This window comes from Hetaerina americana, unplaced genomic scaffold (assembly GCF_022747635.1).
Source record: "Hetaerina americana unplaced genomic scaffold, ioHetAmer1.1.p SCAF_9, whole genome shotgun sequence".
Lineage (NCBI taxonomy): Eukaryota > Metazoa > Arthropoda > Insecta > Odonata > Calopterygidae > Hetaerina > Hetaerina americana.
Window position 1 is genome coordinate 14,118,337 of NW_027287538.1, and position 13,931 is coordinate 14,132,267.

General features: G+C 41.3%; 1 non-coding gene across 1 annotated transcript; it reads left to right on the forward strand.

Moving 5' to 3' along the window:
* The first annotated feature begins 8,356 nt into the window (after nt 1–8,356).
* On the forward strand, nt 8,357–8,432 carry TRNAA-GGC (transfer RNA alanine (anticodon GGC)). Its single transcript has one exon. It is a non-coding gene; the product is annotated as a tRNA-Ala (tRNA).
* Nucleotides 8,433–13,931: the final 5,499 nt, after the last annotated feature.

Genomic DNA, 13,931 nt, shown 5'->3' on the forward strand with positions numbered 1-13,931 from the left:
CCTTGTGCCATTAACCTATGTCTCAGTCAAGTATTCTTGGTCCCAACTATCATATATCTATCTTCCCTTTCTACATCAAAACTAGTAGGTCATTATTTCTACCTTATAGTACCTCTACATATCCTCTCCATTTATTGTTACCATCAGTGCAAAAATTGCATTAAAATGACCTCTGACCTAGATCAAGCGACACTGCAAGATGGTTGATAATTCCTTCAAAATTATCAAACATAAAAATCTCAATTATAAACGTGGGAAACGTAATTACTTCTAGATGATCATTAATACGAGGTGAACATTTTCATATGTGCCGGAAATTCGAAAATACCAACATATTTTCTCTCCTCCATTAATATGCCAATGAATATGAAAACAGGATTTGAAAAAAGGACGAACACTAAATTCTCACCAGTGCACAACAGGTTTAAAGACCGAGTAACTTCGAGAATTTCTGTGAAATCGGGAAAACGAAAACAATCCTGGCGCTCCCAAACTTTTATCTTTTGACTCTCACGCGAGAGTCTAGCATATCGCACTAAACAGTTGCTTCGGGTGATGAACTCCAGATGGCCGATTCGTAAGTAGCTAGCCAAGCGTAGAGTAAGTATAAACACGTGCAAACTCCGCAAGTGTTAATATCACCCCTCCATTACTATCATATCAGAACCACAGCAAATCACTACAGAGAATAACATCACGTGGCCTCATTTGCCTGACATAAATACTCAGGTTAAATTTATAAATTAGCGTAACTGTATGTAAAAAGATAATCTACAAGCTCTGATTTAAAGTAAATAAATTTATTCATGCTGTGTACACCACATGAAGTATGGCTTGAGTGTAAGTATTTCCGTACGTTTTAAAATTGTTAATGATTGTTTGATTCAAATTAATTTAAGGAAAATCATAATATTAAAAATCAGAATGAGAGTCTTGAATAAATGATATTCTTTCACATGCAATAACATAATATCATTGTACCTATTAACACTTTCTACTGCTCTTGCAGTGTCTTTTCAGGTCTTGCTCCTGCGTTTTTCACGGGAAATATAAATATATTTTTTTGCTTCAAGCCACTTACAGTAGTCATGCAAAATATTACACTACTTTTTCAGTTTTTTAATTTGGATCATTGATATCAATAGAGCATAAACCACTGAGATAAAAAATAAGACAAATTTCAGTGCATCATACTTCTGCAGGTGATAACTCCAGATTACGTTCTTCTTTAAATCATCATTCCAAAAATATAAAGATTAGGGCATAGATACATGGGCCATAAGGGGTTCATTTTTTTTAAAGATACCTGAATGACCATGTCGTTAATTATCGGAGAACTTTAATTAAATGCAATAGCATGTCTGGCTATGTGTAATTCAATTTTGACATAAGTGTGCAAATCCCTCCATAGTTTTCCATTTACACCTTACTGTTGTACACACGCATGTTCCATTTAAAGGATGGCACTATGCTCCTCGGAAGAATTGAGGCGACAACGCAGACCTCGGCGAGCACAGGAGGAGGATGTGGGACGTGGGTAATGGGTTTGTGGGCGGGGGGGGGGTTGGGTAGGCGGGGTTGTAGGGCTGAGGACGGGGTGAGCGAGTGCGGAAAACCCGAAAGACTGGGATGTCAAAAATAGAGGAGGATTCTGAGGGAAGGCGATGAATAAGAAAGAAACTTGGGAAGGATTTGAAAGTTGCGAAAGGGAAGCGCTCTGGCGGGAGAACGTGGGGCAGGACGGGACTTAAGGAGATGTGGAGGGGGTGAAGAGTTCGGAGGAGTTGGGAAGGGTTTGGCGGTAAGAAGTCCACGCCATTGGGTGAAATACTGGCACGTCCATTCTCACCTGAATATTATGCATGAGCCGGAAACCACTCTTTTCAGGGGATTTTAATATTTCCAAGACTCCGCAAGTCAGGGCTTGTTCACTTGAAAACTGTGTGTGGCCCCAGGGCAATAAAGAATAAACTGGAGTGAGATAATGCGATATTCTTATTGCCTATGCAGTTAGGTTTGGTTGAAGAAGTGATTAAGTACCAGGTATCATCAGAAGACGTCAAAATATAACTTTTCGAAGGATTTTCTGTTTTATAGTTCAGGCGTCATGGCTAAGGTTCAGGAGCAGCGGTAGTAGGTGGTTATTAGGGGAGAAGACTGACAGTTAAGTTCGTTTGCGCCATTAGACCAATATATGAGGGCACTTTGGTTGAGGTAAGATGTTCATGGAATGGAAGAAAGTCGGAAATGAACCCGGCGCGACGTTAGCATTCGCCCACTCTCTTCACGAAAGGTGACTAAGGGCAACACGGTTTAACGTCCCATTCGACGGGCGGCGTGCCCCACTCGCAGCGCTCTACATACACACAGCATCCTAAAAAGGGATTGGGTCACCACCGTAAACTCTTGCCACCTACGGGATTCAAATTCGGGTCCCCGGGGTGGAAAGCGTGCACATTGGCTACCGGAACATCTCGATCTCCTTGACGTTCCAGCAGTTATAGTTTTGAATGGGTTACTGTCCACATACAACTACATATGTCGGTTACAATTTAATTTAAAAAGAAACTCTAACTTTTTCAAATTTAACGATTGACGTGATCTATTTTTTCATCACCGCACGACACATTAAGTGTCGTTTGAAACATTCTTTGGAGCAAAGTCAACCATATTTTATGCCCACAGTCAGTCCTTCCTCGCAACCAAGATTCAAGAAATTATTTGAAGCGGTTCGGCAGCAGATAAGTTAGTGCTGATGTTCAGGAGATTTTCTAGTTTCTGTGTTGAAATATATTTATTTATACCCACTATCTCCGTCAAAATGAAAACATGGGTACGAATTTAACATATCTGATTGAAAAATAATTAAATATTACAGCAAATTTGTTTGGGCTCGAGAAGTCGCCTCGCCCACAAATAAGTGAAATTATTGCAACTGTCACAAGGTCATTTCAGCATTTTTAAGTTTTCGATTGCTACGAAGTTCTTAGGAAATGCAGGCTAGTCAACCCCCCTAAAACTTTATTGCAGATATAAAGATAAGAGATACAGTTCGCAGGTGCGATAGTTAAGGGATTCAAAGGCCGATTGCGTACAAAGTTGCTCCCTTTATTATGATTACATTAGTTAATTACGCATTGGATATGGTATTTTTATCCTCAAAACGAAAAGTTATAGGTTCTTTCCATTTCAAGTATTTTAATTACAGCAGTGTACCGGAAAACATTTCATTCTTATCACAGAACAGAAAGAAATTCCGTTGAATGCGGCAGCTTTCTCTTAGCAGAAATGTATTCTAATTTTCACAAATACACAGACTTTAAAATACTGATTTACTTGCATCATAACGGTTTTATACTTGTAATTTACATGATAATTACATGATGCGAGTGCCGAGATTTACTTTTGGATTATTTTCACCAACGGAGAAGAACGCTACACGAGCTTATCAGTGTTAAAGGTCTCAGAATGTTATTTTCAAAATACGAGCCTTCACAGAAACCTATATTTATAGACACTACGGAAAAATACTTCGTCAAACCATCAGTTCTCATCACGAACGATGCCATATTTTCTCTGCCAGAAGAGAAGCTCTACCCGATGGCATGCCTCCAACACACGATAACGGCATATGCCTCGGCACTCTCCACTGAAAGTTTTCCGACCCAAGTCAAGAGGCGTAAGTGGCATTGCCATTGTGGTCCAAACTTCGAAGAATAAAAGGCATATATCAACGACTTCACCTGCGATCTACGCGCAATTTAAAAGAAGGGGACATTAAGATAACCACGCGTTTATAGTTATACATGTTTTATATTCATTCCTGGTCTAAGCGTGGAGTCCGTGGCGCCCTTCGTTACGTATGCATGAATGCACCGTTTTCATGCGAGGTAGGAAGTCACTGCCCACTCCCCTTCCCCCCTGGAGAGCGCCTTGATGCCACATGTGGTGGCCCTGCCCTCCTCCTCGACGCTACAAAAGCACCGACCCCTCTACACCCGCTCATATCTCTCCTCCACCCCCCTCCCTCACTCCCTCCTCACCCCCAAACTGACTTTTCCATCCAGAGTATTTTTTTTTATCGCATGAATTTTTCAACCGGGCTCAACTATTCCAAAACTCGCTGCGAGAGCGGCAAGGAGTCCCAAAAACTGCGACTCTATTTTCCGCAGACGGCTTAGGGAAAGGAGGAGGGCGGGTGGGTGAAAGAGGAGGGGTGGGGGTGCGGCGGGGTTAAAGGAGATTGCTATGACGTTCGATGAAACATCATTCAGCGTTCGTCGCCATGGTAACCGCTAGAGACTAGGAGAAAGGAGCCGGCACATAAAAGCGTGAGGGAGGCGAGAAAGAAGGCGCGCGAGGGAGTATGAAATGGAGGGTTAAGGGTTTCTTTTGGGGGGAGGGGAGGGTAGGGTAGGTAGGGTGGAGGGAAACATAGGGTGAGAGGAAGAAAGAGAGAGAGAGAGAAAGAGGAAAGCAGGTCGCATTTGCATAGGAATTGTTCTTTAGGGAATCAAGAAACGCATCGTCGATTCCAAAGATAAGATCGCGAGCGGGGGCGCAGTGCCCCCCCCCCCTCATCCTCTTTTCCCTTCCCCCCTCCCAGCATCCCCCCGAAGGGCGGGCGAATCCCCGAAAGCGCCCATTCCATGCACCTCCCAAATGGGGTGCGCGCACTGCTTCGCCGCCACCGGGGCCGGCACACAATTAAAGAGCTGAGGGGGGGGGGGGGGAGCAGGTTCTTCACTTTGAACTTGCAGAATTCCACACACACGTACGTATGATTCGCCCATGGGTGTGCTACAGTCTGTCTGTGTGCGTGTGTGTGTGTTTCTGAGCGCGCGCCACTGGGTCGAGTAAAGCTCCGTTTTAATTACCAAAAGGAAGATTTTTTTTAACACTCCCAAATTCGTTCCCACGCAATACTTTTTTTCTCTCAGCGGAGGAGAAGAAAAAAATTTTTTTTTAAACAGAGGCTTCCAACAACTAACACATGTTATTTGTACGGAATAGGAATAGTGGTTCCGAGAGTGGGTCTCGGAGGATAATTAGGCCCTACGCTGCCTCAAAACCTCCCAACATTCACCGATCACCAACTTCTAATGATGGGAATAATTTCTGAAAGAGTACTAATTGTATTCATTCCGACCCTCCCAATAATGGAATAAAACCGATATCTTTTATCCGCGAGAAAAAGAAATAATTTTGATTGCTTTAGAAGCGAAATCGAACAAAAAAACAATAAACGGAATTTTAGAGGTCGATGAATCTAAAGGATTAATTTGATGACTCCACTTCTGATGCATTTATGGATAAACAAATCAACCTCTTGCTTTAATCACGAAGCTGTCTATGCGTGTCCAATACTCAACATGATGGATTTTCCCATTAAACTGGAAATTAATTAAAAATACCTTGGAGAAAATAGTAATTTGATTTCGGTCGTTTGAATTGAAACGTCGTTATTTCTCTACATCAATGTAATTTTATGACCTCAAGTCAAGCAACGGACATTGTTTGAAGGAAGTTCTCAATTATTACAACTTATTTAACAATGGTGGAAAAAATCGTAATCCTTTTTTGCATAATTTTACTACAAAATCATCGTCATCGTTTCATCCAGCCATGATCTTATAAGAGCAGATTCTGCAGAAGTTGCACTTCTATGCAACTCAACCTTAGATCTCCATCCTACGCCATGTTAATTAGGTGCCTCGCACTAGGCAATGCACCACGTATGAAATTTATGTAATTGGGATTTAGGCACATTTCTTTATCCTAGTCTCGAAAGCAGCAAACAGATTTCAACCAGGGGTCATCTAGTCCGAGCACAAACGGTCTGGCCGCCGCCCAAACACGCCAAGCACCGACGAACATGAGAAGATCTTCGATGTTAAGGAATTTATTTTCACAATTCGATCGTTTCCCATGGTCTTATTGCCTTTTATACCAATATAGAGGAGAGAGCAGGAGGCCTGTTGGGCCGAACAGAAATGTTTTCACTCTGTCAAACACATTTGCGCAGACACCTCTCTCTAAAAAAAATGATGGAAGAATCGGGAACACATATGTAATTAACAAATAATTTCCCAGCATCAGGCACTCATATGCTTCCCCCGCGATATTCAAATCGTGTCACCCTGGTGATTTCCAGCATTCATTCAAGAATTGAGGCAACCCGGCGTCTGAAGTTTTTCAAGCCATCCTACAGTCACGCGGGGATCACAATTATGATGAACTTTATGATTGAACTGCTTATTTTTCTCTCTTTCATATTTAATTGGCCATTCTTTCTAATGTAATGAAATAATTGACTTTGTAATTCCACACTTAAAAAAGTGTGTGGAATTACAAAGTCAATTATTTCATTACATTTCAATATGTTATGCAAATTCCACAAAGTTACGCCTGAGACAACAAATTCTTTCTAATAGTGAAAATGGAATACAACGTGCCATTGGTATTTTCCCATAGGAACTACCTTCCATCCTATTTTTTTAAATCCTGATTCCTACGTAAAGTGCTTTGTGGAGGGCACTTTGAGTGAGTACGCCGTCCGTCGGATGGGACGTTAAGCTGCCAACCCCTTGGCGCCTTTCGGTGAGAGCAGGCTAATGCCGACGCCGGGTTTCTCTATACCCTTACTCCATTCCTATCCGTCCCCTATGGCACAAATGACCTCAGCTGTTGGTCACCTCTCCTAAAAGCTACTACTTGTATTTTATAACGGATAATATGGAATGGCTCCGGCGATTTTTATTATGTGTAATAATTTCTCTTTTTGTAAAAATATCCTTGTAAAACTGAAAGAAGTGGTAAAGGATTTTTAAAGCGATGATGCGGGGATGCGGGAAGGTGGAGTATTGGCCTGTGCTGCCCCCTCTATCCTGTTCAACAGAGAAAAAAAAATACTCTAGGAAATCTATTGCGCGCTCTATTTAATTCCTTCACCATTGAAATTTTAATTTCAGTAACATTTCTTCGCCAATCACTGTTTCCCCCTCTTCGGAAGTGCTAATCGATGGTGGATTAATTCGCAAAGCAAGTTAATTTATCAGTCCCTCAGGGCGTAAGCCCCTTTTCAAAAATTAGCCCATGGAGAAGTTTCTAAAACAAACTAAATGTAGACAACATCAATCTTTGGCATATATTTATTAATTTTAATATCAGATAATTTCTGCAAAATATTAATATAAGGGGTAAAAAAAATATCTTTGTCCCCATAATTCAAAACTTTTGACATTATATTTAGGCGACTTAGGGGAAAGCTAAATACAGGAAGAGATAAGAGAATCCTTGGCGGTAAAACTACGTGGAGTGGGAAAAGAATGGCCTGAGGGTCAAGCGTGTGCGGGGAATCACCATTCTCACCACCACCATCCAAGTTCATTAAAAGAAAAATATAGGAGTCGCCCATGTGGAGCAAAGAGAGAAATTAAGAAGCAAAAGGCGAGGAATTGAGGAAATATGAGATTAAAAAAAGAACTAAACGTTGCGATTAGAACGTAATTTGGAGCAGGCGAAATAAATACGACATTTCTCTGCGAAACAAGGGTACCCTATGCATAAATGTTTACCAACACCATCAAGGGAATACGTGATCAGAGAGAAGTGTCGGGGTCAACGTAGTCTTGGCTGTCTCACATGATGAAGTTCAACATGTCTGAGTTATCACGTTCTAAAAGGAAACCATATGACTTAATAGGAGAATTAAATACGCATCAATTTGAAAGGAATGATCGTATCGAGGATATAAAGGATTCCGTATACTCCAATTTTTCTCCATTCCGGAAAAGAGTAAAGACTATGGGCGGAAGTCCATAGGAGCGGTTGTCATACTCGCATCCCGTGAAATATATATATATATATATATATATATATATATATATATATATATATATATATATATATATATATATATATATATATATATACTCATATATATACTCATATATAACAGATATAAGGAAAAGGGATAGGAACACATATAAAGGACGAACACAATATTGTGTCTATTTATCTATTGTGTTCGTCCTTTATATGTGTTCCTATCCCTTTTCCTTATATCTGTTTCTGTATATATGAGTATTTATTCGCCGTTTGGCGGGATTTCGTGTTTGAATGTGTATTTGGCCAATGTGGCTCATCTCTTTCTTCTGGCTATGCGTGCCACGAAACGCACTGTTCCTTTCCTGTATGATGTTCTATGAATTCTAACCACTGTCCTTTCCTTTCCTTGTGTATTGTCTATTTCTCCTTTGGTGGGTGAAACAGCCCCCTGACGCCATCTCTTGGCTGAAAGAATCGGGGCGCTTGGCGACATATTAGACCCACGGATCTCAGGGTAAATTGACTATCCTCGATAGCTCAAGTGGTTAAGAGCATCCGCCCGGCAAGCGGAAAGATCCGGTGTTCGAGTCCCGGTTGAGGAAATATTTTTACTCTTGTGATCCGTTCGATTCCGCCTTCCCCACTTCTATTGTGTTCGTCCTTTATATGTGTTCCTATCCCTTTTCCTTATATCTGTTTCTGTATATATGAGTATTTATTCGCCGTTTGGCGGGATTTCGTGTTTGAATGTATATATATATATATATATATATATATATATATATGTATATATATATATATATATATATATATATATATATATATATATATATATATATGTATATATATATATATATATATATATATATATATATATATACATATATTCCTCTCTCTCTCTCGCCATTGGATCGGATTTGCATGACCACGCATCAGGGTGTCGGGGAGGGGGAAGGGGGAGGAGGGCGAATCCTTGGATGGGGGCGATGGGACGAATTGCGGAGAGCGAGTGCACACGTGAGCCCCAAAGCCCTCACTACGTGCTCGACGAAAGCAGAAAGGATTATGAAGAAGGGTGTTGGGGTGGGGAGGTGAGGGGGGTGGGAGGTGAGGGGGTGGTGGGTGGGAGGAATAAAGAAGGTGGGCCGGGGTGGGTGGAGGAGAAAGAAAGGATTTGGCAACACGTCGGGCAGCTGAGGCAATCGGAGTCGCTTACGAGTTGATGCAGCGTGTCGATTGGTGCAAGTGATGTAATTGCAAATTAGGGTCGTGGAAAGGACTGGGAGGAAAATGGTGGAATGGAATTAGTGCGAGCGTGTTAGTGTACGTCCGTGTTTGTGTGTGCGCGGGACTCTCGTGGAGTGGGAAAGGGGTACCACCAACTCACTCTCGCCCTCTCTCTCTCCCGTCTTTCCTCGTCTCCCCCCTCCCCTAGCCCCCCATCCCCCGCCCAATCCGGTACGTCGGAGCGGCCGGGAGGGGTCGTGCGACAGCACACGGGTATCGAGGTAGCAAGATTTCGAATGCTCTTGAATAGCAATGAGTGGAAATGAGCGAATCACTTCTGCCTCCGAGCGAGAGAGAGAGAGAGAACGGGTCTGGTCCCCGCGTTTGTGTGACGGAGTGAGGGGTCCTCGCTTCCGGAGAGGAAGAAATGAGAGAGAGCCTATAACAAACCTCCTCTTGTGTGAAATCATAATGGGATTAAAGCCTCACACCCAAACACTCTACGAGGTATTCCTTTTTTTATATCCAATGGGCGAAAAGGATTCGGATCATTTGTTGAATTTTACGGGCTCATTTAACTTGGAAATCGATGATCAACCGATAAACGGTTACTAATCCAACCGCGAAACTACTGTTTGCTCTTCCTCTGCCTAAGAATAGTCAACAAAACAAGTAATTGAAGGCTATACTACGAAAGTTAAATAAAAATTACGCCTTTTGATAGCCCTGTTTGATTTTTCATGTTCAAAGTATAGAAGAAGGATATTTTCTTCATTTATTCACAATTTTTTCTCTAATGACTAAGTATTATTTCTTGAGGAACAATAAATTATACTGTTTATGTTATTTATTCTTACAAAACTTTAGAGCTAATGAAAGAATTTTAAAGTGCCATTAGTGATAAAAATGCTCGTATTTTGAGTCTACGTATGTATACAAATGTCTCACTTTTCAAATCTCACACATAAAAAGACAAAATTTCACGTAAAAATCATCAAGATAATTTTATTTAAGAATGAATACTTACGAGAAAAAATATTCTCAGGTTTGTCGTACCAAACACGCTTAGAAGAAATATCAAAATCTACCAAATTCTTCCTTTTCCGATCAAATAAATATTTTTAAGCGTAGTTGCCAGCAGGAGTCTTCAAAGTCTTTTTGAGCGGAGAAACAGGATAAAAGGGGGTCGAATAGCATTCACGCTGTTTGTTAATGGTATGATGAGATGAAACACGGAATTGTAATCATAAGATCGGTTTTTCGATGCTTCGACTCTAGGGTAGTAGTGTACGACCCGAGAAGTGGTTTTCACGTACCTATCGATGAAATGCCGTTTTCTAAGCAAACGCCGAGAGTCGACTCCGGGGTGCGGACATGAGAAAGATAATTATTTATTCGTTTAATTCGTCACTCAAGACGATGGCCTTCCCCGAGTACTTCATTCGTGCCGTCTCAAGGATGTACACCGGAACATGCTCTATAATTAAGATAAAGAATGCCACCTCGCCGCCCATCCCCGTCAGTAACTCCGTTCGCTAGGACTGCCCGCTGTCAATGCTGCTATTCGCCTCTGCCTTATACCCTCTACTCAGACGACTGCAGAGCAGTGGAATCGGGGTACGCCGTCACGGCGCCGTCTGCCTGGGCGTCGCATACGCTGACGACATAACTCTTCGCAGACGACCCGTTCCACATGGCTCTAGCCCACGACATATTAACGTCATGTATGAGCAAGGCGGTATCTTCTTCAACAACCAGAAATCCAGGTTTTTGCTGGTGAAGGGCAACCGGCCCTCGACCTCCATCGGTTGGTCAGAAGCGCCCTCGCTGAAAATCTTAGGATTCTGGTGGGAGAAGAAGTTGGCTCCCACGATTGAGCGAAACTGGGGAATTATTGATCATCACGTAAAATGGAGTGTTGGTAAGCTTTCACTCCCTGGTTGTGACCCGCGTCCGCCTCCTCAACCTGATTGTTTTCCCAAGGATATGGTATGTGGCCCATCTGTGGCCCTTACCCGCTAAATACAATGCATACTTTATTAGAGCGACCAACCAAATGATCTGGAATGGCTACGTAAAGAAAGTGTCCCGAAACCAGCTCTATGGACCGTTTGAGCAGGGTGGTCTCAATTTAACCGATACAGCTCTAAAGCCGAAGGTGGTCAACGCGAAGCTCAGCCTACGCATCCTCGGCGGTGACGACACGTGGCGCAAGGCACTCCTCAAGGACACGTGGCAGGAACTCGCGCGCGACGAATGCCACCGGAGGGCATTCGAGAAACGTAAAAGGTCGCTTCTCTCCTGCGAGATGGAGAAGCAATTAGGGTCAATACCCTGTATGTCATAGCGCTTACCGAGCAGCAACAAAATACATCAAAAAGAACGGTTTCTTGGAAAAACTGTGCGACCAGCAGGGCGAACGATGAGGCACGTAGTGGAATGTTTAACCTAATCACGAACACAGTCATGACGAGGGAAGTGAGGCATCACCTACGGCTAGCCGATTCGCCCCTTTGTCCGTCATGCGGTGGAATAGACAACGTCGCGCATCTGATCCTTGGATGCAACGATAAAAATCAGAGAATGGGAAGCTCTAAAAAAGATGTATAAAACCTGGGACGTGTTCGGTGGTGGTACCATTACTGACATAAATCTGATCACCTTGAGCTTTCGGCTCTTTCCGAGCTTCAAAGCCTTCATAATGACCACCCTAATCGTGGAATTCACGCAGATATTGCTTTTTCAAGCGCAAACAGAAAGGAGTTTTTGATTGGGTTAGCTCAGAGAATTAGCGTGACCTCACATGTCGCTCATAATGACACTAATACAGAGTGCAGAATATAGAGCACAGAAAAAATGAAACGAAATAATTACACGATTAATATTTACTCTTCCCATCATTGTATTACCACTGTGGGGATTTATCAACAGAGCTTATCCGACAGAGCTTCTCAGCGGTGAATCCATGATAGTTTTCAATAAACGTTAAATGTAGAATTTTTGAATTTTCACTTTATCTTCAAGATGGAAATATTCCACAAAGTCAGGCTAAAAGAATTTATTTGGTCTTATATTATAAAAATATAAATTCGTTATGACTAATTAATAGCATTCACATTAACCTCAATGTATTTAAATAGAAAGCATCCCTTTTGCGAAGAGTTTTAATAAAGACATGACATGGTAGGAAAAATGGTGAGGATACTAGATTAAATTATGACAAATAATATGTAGTAGTTGTAGTTTTTATGGAAGGCGACCGAGAGCTGAGGTCATAGTCCCCATTAGGGATCGATGAGAAAGGAAGGGTGGAGAGAAAACCGGCATTGATATTAGGCTACTCTTGTCGAAGGGTGCCAAGGGGTCCGCTGTTTAACGTCCCATCCGACGGACGGCGTACTCACTCAAAGTGCTCTCCACGAAGCACCACAAGTAGGGATCGGGATACCTCTGAAAAATATTTATTGTCTCCAGGATTTGAACCCGGACTCTCTTGGTGGGAAGTCTGTACGTTTCCTTACAAATGATAGGGAAATTTTATAATGTAAAATTATGAAGGGGGTATTTTGGAATAATCTACAACGGTGGAATTAGGCTGTTCTATTAGATTAAGGATTTTTGGGTAGCATGAAAGGCATCAAAAAAGGATACGAGCAAATGTGCTGGGTAACTCTGAAGCGAAACTGAAAAACAACCAAAACAGTTGGGTTGCTTTAGAAAAAAAAAACAATCATATATAGATGAGGAACTTAAGAGGGAATCTTAATTTTCGAAAATTTAACAGAAGATAACATTTTCACATAAACTTCACGTTATACACATTTGCGTTACTCTACCATCACGCGTATATTTAACAAAAGCGTCCAGAGAACTGTTGGTGGCAGAAAAGAAGAACGTGCGCTTCCGACTCTGGCAAAAGATTAGTTTGGATTGTGGTATAAAAATAATTATTAATGCCGGTAACCCAGGGAAGCTTATTTTGCACCAAAGTTTTAAAATGAATGCCAGTTATTGAGGTTTTATTGAGGTGGTTCCACTTAAATTAGTAACAGACATGCAAAATGGAAGACACCATTTTTTAACTTGGCAGAAATTGAAAAAATAGCCTAGCGCAGCTCCAGTAATGGAATTAAACCGACGCATCAATAGACAGAAAGCATTTGAATATTTTCGCTGAAATTTCTTGCTTCGATAGAAAGAGAGAACGAATTTTCCCCAATGAAAAAAATTGCCTATGTTAATTAAACTTAATTGAATTGATTTCACTAATGTATTCCACTGCATTTTTAATCTCAGTTGGCCTTGGATATTCCCACCCCTGGAAATGGATCGAACACGAAAACTGTTTCGCGTCAAGTGGGGATTCAAATAAGCGGAATTATCCCGGAGATGAATTTCAACGGTGACGTATTATAGATTGAATTTGGATATATTACGAGCTTGTTCCTTAAGATGAATTGAAAATCAGTCAGTTCAAGCCCTTTTACATGAAATATAACTTGAGAATTGACACGATAAAGATGACCAAAAATATATCCAAATTTCGAATTATAATCCTAAGTGGTTGCTAAAACAATCTGGTCTTTAAATATTGGCAATAAATGATAAAAGTCTTTCGTACACAAATTTTATGATAACTTTCATATGCAGATTTACTTCCTGTCTAAGGTACTCGTATAGAATTTATTGCCATTAAAAAACAAACAAAAACTGTATTTTAAAGGAGTTTTTGGAAGTTCTAACTGTAAAACCTCGCACAAACCCCTTCAATCGTAGTTCCTTGGAATCCTCTACAAACTTTTCCATCAAAGCCCAAAACGTGACAACCAATTAATTCAAACATTTAGATCTATTTTATTCCATTTTTGATCACA